Below are 11,876 nucleotides of genomic sequence, written 5' to 3'. Positions count from 1 at the left end.
TTTTTTGTATATCCTGTCACGAATCACATCCATTTTTTCGTCTGGTAAGTTTGCTTATTTTTTCTTGGTAAATTGCCCTTCAAGAATTTTAACAAGGCGACATATTTCCCTCTTATGTGACGCATTAGTGTTTCTAATGAACAAAAATGATAGATGAATGGGGTATTTTCCTTCGTATTACAGCACTGTACGCGTGGAGCGCCATTTATTCAAGAGTAATTGAAGCTTTCATCCGAAAAGGGACTATGGTTAAGGGAGCGTGGAATTTAAAATTGTTTTATTTCAGCTGTTTTAATGAAACTTGTTAAGAAAAGTATAAAAGAATTGTAAAACCACAAAACACGTAAAACTAAGAAAAAAGAGGTTGTACGTCAGTTAGTTTAGAAAAAAAGGTTGTACATCAGTTAGTTATTAGTGTAGAGACAAGACTGTGATACTATTTCAAGATTAAATATATTTTAACTTGAAACAAACATTAGCAGGCGTTTTAGAACATGGAAATTAGAGGTTTAAAATCAGTTTATATTATCAGTGGCAAGGTAAAAGACTCAAATCTGAATAAATTGACAGTTTACAATATGAAATTATGAAATATGAAGCTAGTGTAAATATCAAGTAAATATTAAGACAAAATACCAAATTATAAATATTGAAAGTAAGGCATCTTGAATATCCTAATTATAAGTCTCCTGCCATGATAATTAAACATCGAATGTTTAATTAAATTATTAGTAATTTGTTTAAATAATTATTTGTTTATAATTAATATGAAATAGGAAAATAAGTTGGTAAATCAAATACTATTATATCATTACCTTGTCTTCCTGAACATGTTATTAACTCCTGCAAATGTTGTCTTTGGATAAAGTTATAGAGGTTTTCACATTAATTTCCAGATAATACTGCCGATGCTTTCAAATGATGTAATTCCACCTGAATATGGTAAAAAATAGTGAACCCACTGTTTGGCAGCCTAAATTTAATCATAATAGTAAGAATAATTCAAGTGAAAAAGTTTGTTATATCTTAAACGTAAATGAGATCTCGCAGTTATCCAACACGTATGATGTAAAAGCAGGCACAGGATGGGGTTACCATAATCTTTTCTTTATGTAAAGAGTAAACAGTTTTATAAACTCAGTGTATGGGATTATCTGAAATTTGTACTGCCCCCTGTTCGTTCTTCTGCGTCGGAAAAGCCAATGATTTTTGCTTTCGTTTTGTTTCGATCTTGGCTTCCACACGTGCGAGCATTCTCCATTTCGTTTGAGATGTTGTGAGTGGGTAGAAGATAGGAAACTGGAAAATTAAAGGAACTTGTCTTGGACGACTCAGGTTAAGGTAATGATCAGTGATTGCTGCTTGACGCCTAAAATGCAGTGCCAGTATTATTATTATATTATTATTATTATTATTATTATTATTATTATTATTATTATTATTATTATTATTATTATTAAAGTAGTTTAAACAGACCACTGGGCTGACTTTCAGCTCTCATAGTAGGCTGGCCATACAGTAGTAAAGTAAACAAAAAGATAGATCAGTTTTATCGATTGATTAATTAAATGACTTTTTTATTTGTTTTTTTATTCAATGAGCAAATGAATAAGGGCAAGTTTTTAATGAAATGATTACTCAAATAATATAAGTACACGTTCCCACAATCTTGACGTCATTATGTCTTTCAGACTATTATTTTAAATGAAATACCATGTGTTATAAATATATAAAAAATGAAGGTATTAATTCTTAGCAGTTGGTTACAGTTGCTATTTTCAATACTTTTCGCTAATGTCTCCCGTGCTGTGAAATTGTCTGCCACTCATTCGTTTCAGGAGGATGATCGAGTGTGAATTTACATAAAGATAAGCCACTGGCATACACGACAAACCACCCATTCCCCCGTACCGATGATGTACTGTTACTTCGCTCCTATGTGAAGTTTGTTCCCTTAGAAGGCTTTTTTTATATAGAATCGCCCACCCTCCCCTGCAGAAGTTTTGGTTCTTTCTTTTGAAAAGGGATTTTAAAATACCACGACAAATAAAACTTGAAATAATTTGTTGAAAAGAAAATTCCAAAAGAAACAAAATTCTTTCAACTATCCCATGTTCCTCTGCTTTTGTTTAATATAGTTTATGTCATTTACCTTGCATTAATTAATATTTATACTAAGTGAGTCTCCGCAGCTTAGTGCAAAACAGTTTTGCTCTTTACAAGACAGATAATAATTCGTGAGTAGTTCAATATAAATATTAGTTTGTTATTCAGCTGTATATGCACAGATTAAGCACAATTCTGGGCCATTTATATCTTGTACTGTAGGGATGTATATACACCATATATATATATATATATATATATATATATATATATATATATATATATATATATATATATAGTATATATATATTGCAAGAGTACCGTGTAAGGGGAATGGATAATTCTCTTCAAACGAAAATGGAAAGCAATAAGGTTTATGAAATGAGTCAGAAATTTATCAGTTCTGCAAAACTTATGAAACAACTTTCAGTTATAAAAAATATTCAGAATTCCACCTTATGTCGGACTGGTTAATATTATCTGTTCCATCTATACAAGTAATTCCATATTCTTCTGTTTAAACTAATCACTTCCGGTAGCGAAGTTTATATTTTTTAGTATCTGTTCATCTCGGATTCTTAAAACAAGTTGCATATTTTGTAGGGTTTGGCTGTGGTCCAAGAATGAATAAATTTTTTTGTTAATTTTTTAGCTGGACTGTAATTGAGACGAGATAAAGGATTTTTTATGACTTTTAACTTTACCGATCACAAACAGTTCAGAAATAAGATTCGTTACTGTAGATGCGTTAACCAGATCTAACAGTTATGTTGACCTTCAAAGTTTGGCAGAGATGATGTGAGTATGTCACTTTATCTCGTGGATGACAAATATGGACTTTTATACTGTATATACAGTATATATACATATATATACACATACATATACATATACATATGTTATATATATATATATATATATATATATATATATATATATATATATATATATATATATATATATATATATATATATATATATATATATATATATATATATATATATATATATATATATATATATATATATATATATGTATATATATATGTATATATATATACACATGTATATGTATATGTATGTGTATATATATGTATATATATATATATATATATATATATATATATATATATATATATATATATATATATATATATATATATATATATATATATATATATATATATATATATGTGTGTGTGTGTGTGCGTGCGTGCGTGCATGCGTGTGTGTGTGTGTGTGTGAGCTACAAAAGTTAAGCGTGAAGTAAACAAGGCAACAGTGGAGGTAACAGTATGCGTACCCTATTCGTGGGAATTCTTTTTATTGTTTGCATCACTTTAACTTAATGGTATGGAGCTATAATCAAACTAAAAAAGCACCCCGAGTGCTTGAACAGTCTGACATTTAAAAGACATAAATCGTAAGAAAACCATAAAATAACAACAAGAAGTGGCTTCTTGATGTACTGAATTATGGGCAATTTGGGAACTCACAAAAATAAACGAGGAGGATGAAGTCAAGTTTCGTAATTACTCAAATTATCTACTTTTTCTTGGGCGACTGATTTTTTACGTTTGATGATCGCAAAGATAATTTGCGTTTTTTTCTCAAACTGTGATGGAGAAGTTTTTAAAGACTACAGCAAAGTTGACGCAAAATTTTATTCGGATGTTACTTGGAGAGATCAGTTACTCATAGACTTAAAAAAAGTAAGACTTGCAAAATTCATTGATCAGATTAATTATCTGCCAACGAATACTAGCGACATCTTTACCCAAAAGTAAATGAAGTTTCAGAAAATTTATATTAATCGAAATACTATTGAGAAAATTGGCGTTTGTTTGTAAAGGTGATTTCTTAATGTATTTATCATACGATATCTGGAACTGAAGATTCGAAAAATAAAGTTTTACAGAATCGTTGAAAAGTCGTGATAGGTTCAAGTTTTGAACGATTATTATTCCATTCTTTTGATTATGAACAATAATTCCACTAACCTTAGAATCTTTCCAGTCTAAAATATCTGTCCAGTACAGAAGTTACTTAAATACCACACGTACACACACTCATTCACTCTCTCTTATATGCATATATTTGACCCAGTGAAAGGTTGTGTGTGTAAATGGGTACTATGAAGAAGGACCAATGGATGTTAACTTGGATGTTGGAAGAAGAGAAGTGGTTGATTCGGATAGATACTTAGATACTTGAGAGTAGAGGGAGCGAACGAGTCGCAGAATAGGTGAAAGACAGAAAGGCAGCGAGCGGCTTGTCAATTGTCTATGGAAGTCAAAGTGTTGAAATTATGAAGGAAATATTAAGAACACTTTCCTTTAAGGAAGTGAAGTATGAATGTTGAATGCGAATTAGGTTAAAAAGGACACTTGCGTCGCATGAGCGGTGTAAGAAGAGCCGATATAATGAGTAAAGTGAAGATAATATAAAAGTGGTGAAAGGTTTTTGCAGTGGAATGGCTGGATCAGTGTAATTGTAAGTTGCTCGGTCATCTGGAAAGGATGAAGGACGTCAGGTTGGAGAGATGGATTCAAGGCGAAGAGAGGGAAGGAAGACCTAGGAAGGGCTTGATAGGTCGTGTGAAAGAAGACACACACATACACACAGGGCATAAGCACATGAGCAAAGATAAACATATATTTTTCTTTACTGCCTATATTGACTTCTCTGTTCCAAGTTCGTCATTTTGAGAATCACATTTTTTTTTCCTTTTATTAACATTCTCATTGATTCCATTACATAACAGAACGGCGTCTATTCTCCTCCTCTTATTGAGGGATAAGGCTGCCTCCTGCCGTATTTGGAAAGGGATGTGAGCACAGTTCGGTTTACTCAGCAGATTGAAAGTAAACAGACAAAGTGCTGGACAGATCTACTTCAAACATTACAGGCTTAAGTCTCTATCTTACTTAGCTTGAAAGGTCTTCAGAATATCAAAAACGTCTCACAGTTTGGATAAGGTAAATTAGATCGCACTTAAGACCTAACAATGCCTCGAGATTATTTGAATTTTCAACTCATTCTGTAGGAAAGTATATTTACGTTATGAATAGAGGGTTTGCGTCAAGATTCGACTAATCCTGGTGGATAATAGTCTTACTCAACTCCTTTAGTGTTACCAGAATAAACTACTACTGTTGCTGTTATACATTTCTCTATTATGTATTATTTTTCGATTTACTGAAAATATTCATAAAACAAAATCTTACCTTTTAGGATAAACATTACTTTTCGTAAGTATGCCTTTTTGCTCCCTAGAAAATAAAAATTAATGGCAAATTGAAACACTGAATCACTTTGTCTTTGTCATTTCGGCTGGAAATCACAATTTGATACTACAAATTTTGATGTACACGAAAGTACCGGCCATAATTCATTTCATTTCATAGAGTAATTTTTAAATACAGAGGATAGCGTAACGTAATCAATCTGTTAATTTAACTGTTAAAAGGCAATTAAACGAACATATAGATTAATAAAAAAAATGCAATATTATCACACCATGACAGGAATGGAACGAGTCTTTACAAAGAAAATATTCTCAACAATATGGGCGTAATTTTGTAATTTAAACATGGCTATAGTCAAACCAAAATGTCAAGGTGGGTGACAGGAGGTTTCTCCCGGACTATATCGTTCGCAGTTAAGAACATTTTGGTCATTTTACCCATAAGGAAACTGCCGCACTTGAACCTAACTTAACCTCAGCGGTAAAGGCGGATTAAGCACTCAGATGGATTTTCTTTTGTTTTCATTTCTTCTAAATGCGACTCGAGTAACCTTTTGCGCGTATGTGTTTATATTTATATATATATATATATATATATATATATATATATATATATATATATATATATATATATATATATATATACTAAAAAAGGACCTCATTCAAACTGGATGGTATCTAATGGAGTATTTATTCAGAAAAAGTTACAAGCTTTCTTGGACAAGCAGTCCACATTATCAAGTATCCGTCATTGTACTTTTTCTGAATAAATACTCCATTAGATACCATCCAGTTTGAATGAGGTCCTTTTAGTAATTCTACTAATGCACAGAACAATTGTGTATGTGATAAAGTTAGTATATATATATATATATATATATATATATATATATATATATATATATATATATATATATATATATATATAATATATATATATATATATATATATATATATATATATATATATATATATATATATATATATATATATATATATATATATATATATATATATATATATATATATATATATATATATATATATATATATATATATATATATATATATATATCTTTAACATCTAAAACGATGGAGCCTATCAAAGAAACACAAAGGAAAGGTATGGTTAACCCTTTGCATGTATACAGATGTAGAGATTTGATAACAGATGTCCTTTTATAATCTTCTAATTACGCTACCTATCCCAGAATAAGACTGCCTCCAAACTCCCTATGAGCCACGTTGATCTTACTGAAAGATTTTATCGGGTCTTGGGGTCAAGTCTTTAAAGGACTGATATTCCAGCCTTTATGATTCGTTTGGTCTTTCATCTTCGTCGATATATAGCAGTGTTTTGCATACGTACATTGTCATTCACTCGACTCACCCTGTAAAGAAAGTACGCCCAGGCGTGTTCTTCCTGCTTCAGCCCTTTAGACCTTGCTTCAGCCATGGAAAAAGAGAGAAAAAAAAAAACTGAGAGACGTGTTCTCCCTGCTTCTGCCAGGTGAGTCGCATACGACGTTCACAGTTACTTTGCAAGAGAAAAGATAAACAATGGGCCCTTGACCGATGTGACGAGAGTTTACGATCGGGCATGTGAAGCTACCAATATTTCCAGAAGGACTATGGAAAGAATCATCAAGGAAGGGAGAGATACGGATGAAAAATTTGGAGAACCAACGTTCAGTGGATCTAAAGTCCTATGTAAACCTTTTAATAAGAAGGACAAAGAAAAAGAAAAAAAAAACGAAGTGTGGGTGGAGGGATTGGTCTCGCACCATCCAGTGCAGAACTTAATCCGGCTTTACTATAAGCTGATGAGGTTTTTCCCTTTGTCTACAAGGGAAAATGTCCTCAACTTTCAGTTTCAAATACGATGCATGGTGATGAGACCTCCTGTCATCCGCCTTAACATTTTAGTTTGACTATAGTATTTTCCAATTTTTTCGTAAATTGTTCCCCGTGGTCTTTAAACCCCGGCAGTAATAATAATTATTAGCAAAGAATCATTCAGGTAAAAAATTCGTAAGTATTATTCATGAAAAATGCCAAAGTGAAGTCATGGAATAATGACTGGATCGTTTGTAGGAAAGGGATCCTTTAATTTTCCATGGCTCGGGAAACTATAGAGAAACAGAAGAGGATTAGTTGGCAATATATATACAAAAATTAGGAGTAGTTGTACATGTTCTCTGCTTAATTGAAAAAAGCAGCGATGTTCAGTTAAATATTGAATCTTTGACCATGGTGGTGTTGGCCATCAACGACGTGTGATATTGGAAATGAAGCCAATGGTATCTTTCCATAATTGTTCACTCATCTTCAGTCTCCCGTAAACTTCTCTCCCAAATGGGTCTGGGTCACCCGACTCGTTTGGTGTCCACAGGAACCCTTCTGACCCTTTTACGTTGTGCCAGTTATATGTCCAAGCCATCAATCTCCGTCTCATTATTCATCATTATCTCATCATCTTGAGGAACTTTCTTACTTTCCCTTATGGTATCATTTCTCACTCTGTCCTGCCATATGACGTCTAATATTCACTTTTAGGTTCTATTTTCAGATCTAGAAAGTCTTTTAGACAAGATTTAATTTTTATATCATTTTCCTTGATGCAATTTTGTGGATATGCTGACCGAAGCAGTGAAGTATGCACTTGGTGGTCATTCGATTGATTTTGAATGGGGCAGACACCGGATGTATAGGGTGACCATTCCTCCGATAAGCTCACTCCAGGGGAGTAGAAACATTCATGTGATATTCATCCTTGTTTGTTCGCTCTCTCTCTCTCTCTCTCTCTCTCTCTCTCTCTCTCTCTCTCTCTCTCTCTCTCTCCTTCTCCGTCGATCAGCTAGGTAACTAGTACAAAGTTTTAATCTGAAATCTGCAGGAATGGAGAAATTCCAGCGATTCTAAGGTATAACAGAATCGGGACAGGATCCTTCCAAAGTGTTGAAGTAAGGCGAGGGCTTCCGGAGCGAGCATTGCAGATTTAGCAAATACACCCATTTTCTCGAGGCGATTGTATCCGACGTTTCATAAAACTTTCCCCAGTATTTTGCGTCTCAGCGTTTGTTCTTATTAATAACTGATGTTCCTTTTGTTACAGATATTTTCAGCATTTAATAAAACTTGTTTTGTATAAACGGAGGTTATTCGATTTTGCGTTATTGTAATTTTTTAATTGATTATATCGATAGTGCGTATAATTAGGCACAAGTATATGAGTCCTACCTGATGAATACACACACACACACAGAGAGAGAGAGAGAGAGAGAGAGAGAGAGAGAGAGAGAGAGAGAGAGAGAGAGAGAGAGTCAGATTAGCACGACTTTTTGGGTTAGGTAAAGCAGCGAGCATTACAGTAACTGCATACTGAAGCTATGTACGATGTTCAGCATAGTAGTAATAATTCTGTCTCCAAGAATGCCCGACTTTGCCATAAAAATCAATGAACATTGAAAGGATAGAAAGTAATAGTTGACATATAGCATCTTTTTAGCACTACCATTAATTAGCAGGATGCTCTTAAACGGCATAATAATAACTGTCAGCAAGATAACAGCACTTGCTTTAGTTTTTTTAATATAACTCATAATAAGGTTTCATTGTTGCTTTGATAGATGGCGGTGACCTAAAAGGTAAGGAAAAATATGAATATAGGGGTAAAGTCAAAATTGGTAAATACAGTCAAAGTCCATATAACAGCTCTTTTGTATACATAGTGAATATGCATATATTAAAAAAAATATGTAATTTCATCTATAAATATAAACGTATGTCCTTCGATATATAAGTATTTTTATTATATAATTTCAGTGAGTAGAGAGAGAGAGAGAGAGAGAGAGAGAGAGAGAGATCCACATAAGTAAAACTGATGTGTCTAATTGTATTCACTACCTACGTTGATTTTTCTTCTTTTAAAAATTGTTCAGTATTTTCCTGTTATTCCCCATTAGAGGAAAAGAGGAGCAAATTTTTTCAAATAAAAAATATTAGTAGGATACTGCGTGTTATCTGTTTTATTTAATAAGCAGTCTTATACAATTAGTATTGAATTTTATAAGATTTTGTTACCCTTCATCATCAGAACCCCGAGCGGCGTGCGATGCAAAGACCCTTTTTTAATTTTTGCCAGTCATGTCTTTCTTAAGCTTTTCATTTCTACAAATCTTCAGTCATCCAGCCTCCCGTCTCATGATTCACATGCAATTAAGTGTGGGTCTTCCAACTCTTCCGGTGCCCACACGAACCCTTCTGACCCTGTCACGCAGGGTTCTCCCAGGGCTTGTGAGGAGGACAAGTCCATGTCATCTCTGTCTTCCCATCAGCACTATCATATCAATGTAAGAAACTTCCTTAGTTTCCATTTGCGCTGTGTCCTGCCACATAACTCATAATATTCACTTGAAAGTTGTATTCTCAAATCGACAACAAATTCTTTTGATATAGTTTCATTCTCATAACTTGATTCATGTCCGCAGTTTAATACAGATCATATTATACTACTGAAAAGTACGAACTTCGTATTCAGTCTCAGTGTTTAATTTCCAAGCCTTATCCAGCCTACTTATTGTTCGATTTGCCTATATCCGAATTTCACTGTATGCCATCTCAAACGAAATTGTATTGGAAATCATTGTTCCTAAACATTGGAGAGCCTGGACCTTATGAGACCCTTATCCAGATTGAGTTTTTTCATTACATTGTACGTAACCTGCTATTGCATCTGTTTTCCGTTGATATGTTGTAAGTCCGGTCCCTTTAGATATATGATGATTTCTGTTAAGCAACCTTAATAGACATATTTTTCAACAGGTTATGGTATTTAGAAATCCTTGACACATGGTTCTAGTTGTATACGATATATCATATGACAGCATCCGCAGACCAATATTATGGAAGGTTCTAATGCTTTGATATTCACGTTCAATATTTAAAACTAATTGAAAATATTTGCAACGGAGGTTCAAGGTGATGGATTTTCCTTTGCTGAATGTAATGTCGATGTTGGGGTACGATACGGAAAGTTATTTCATCTTTGCTTTTTGCCCCTTCCCGTGGATTTTATGTAAAAAGAAGGTGGCTGGAGATGGAAGAGTAAGTTTACAAAAAGACTGGAATTTATTAAACAATAATGCACAGATGATGCTGTTTTAATCAGCAAAAGACCTCAGGGTTTAGAAGCATGCTAAATGCACTGCATCATCTCTCAAGAGATGTGGGTCTTAGCATTTTTTTACCTTACTGATACTTATATGCTATATCATTTCAGGTAGATATGCATGTAATGTACGTTCTTGTTTGCGAATCGTGTTTTTGTTGGCCATATTTATTCACCAGTTTATGGATGTAAATACTTATTCGTTTGTCAGTTGTTTTATTTGTATTTTCATCATATTCTTTCTCCGTAATTAAGTATGTTGGATTCCTTCTTCTTTTCACGTGCTTTTTTCCCATTTTGTATGGGGTAAGCACGATGCCGTCTTTTGAAGGACTTTGATTTGGCTTTTGGGTAGACAGTAGTCTCGATCGGCTGCCATGCCTGTTATCGCTTAGACCCCAGTAGCGTATGTACATGTATTGTACCAGTCACCAGCTCCCTTTCTCCCAGCAGCGAGAAGTTGTTGCTTGGTTAGGTCGACAGTCAAGACGTGTGAGGTGTCTGTTATGTTTTTAGGAGATGTTGGAGTGGCTTTGTTTGTGTGTGTATTAGTCTGTAACACCCATTTGCTTTTAAGCAAACCTCTCCATTGATTACATACATAATCCCAGGGTGTCTACTCAGATAGCAAAGTGTCCGCCTCTCTACCGGTCGGCTGCGGATTTGAACCCGCGCCACAAACCTCAATGAAGTCTTAAGCTGCTGCTCTAACCGACTTGGCCATTGAGGCTCTTCATAATTAAGTATGTTGGATACGCCGGCATAAACAGCGAAGGTAGTGCTCGGTAGTTAGTCGTTTGCAAGGGACAGCCATGGGATTTGTAGAGGTTGAGGAAGGCAAGTGACCAGGTCTTCGGTAAACTCAACGGGATTGAACCATTCATCTGATATGCATCCTCAGTTGTACCTTCCCCCCCCCTCTCTCTCTCTCTCTCTCTCTCTCTCTCTCTAGTACATCATATATATATATATATATATATATATATATATATATATATATATATATATATATATATATATATATATATATACACTATTGATACAGGTATATATTATATATACATATATATGTTTGTATGCAATCAGTTTTGTCATACAGTAATATAAACAGATAGAAAAATCAATTCAAGTAAATTAATAGTGTATTCATTCAGATATAGACATCCTCAATATCGAATATCGTTCCGTTGATATTTTCACATTTTTTCCACAGAGAACGAGAGAGAATGAACGAGGTAGATTTGTATGTTTTTTTTTTTTTTTGAGGCCACATAAAGCAGCGGGAATTACGGTAACTGCGTACTTACGTAGTGCCCAACTTGGCTATATAAAAGTCAGTGAAGATAGAAAGG

This window comes from Macrobrachium rosenbergii, chromosome 48 (genome assembly GCF_040412425.1).
Source record: "Macrobrachium rosenbergii isolate ZJJX-2024 chromosome 48, ASM4041242v1, whole genome shotgun sequence".
Lineage (NCBI taxonomy): Eukaryota > Metazoa > Arthropoda > Malacostraca > Decapoda > Palaemonidae > Macrobrachium > Macrobrachium rosenbergii.
Note: the sequence above shows the minus strand (reverse complement) of the source record.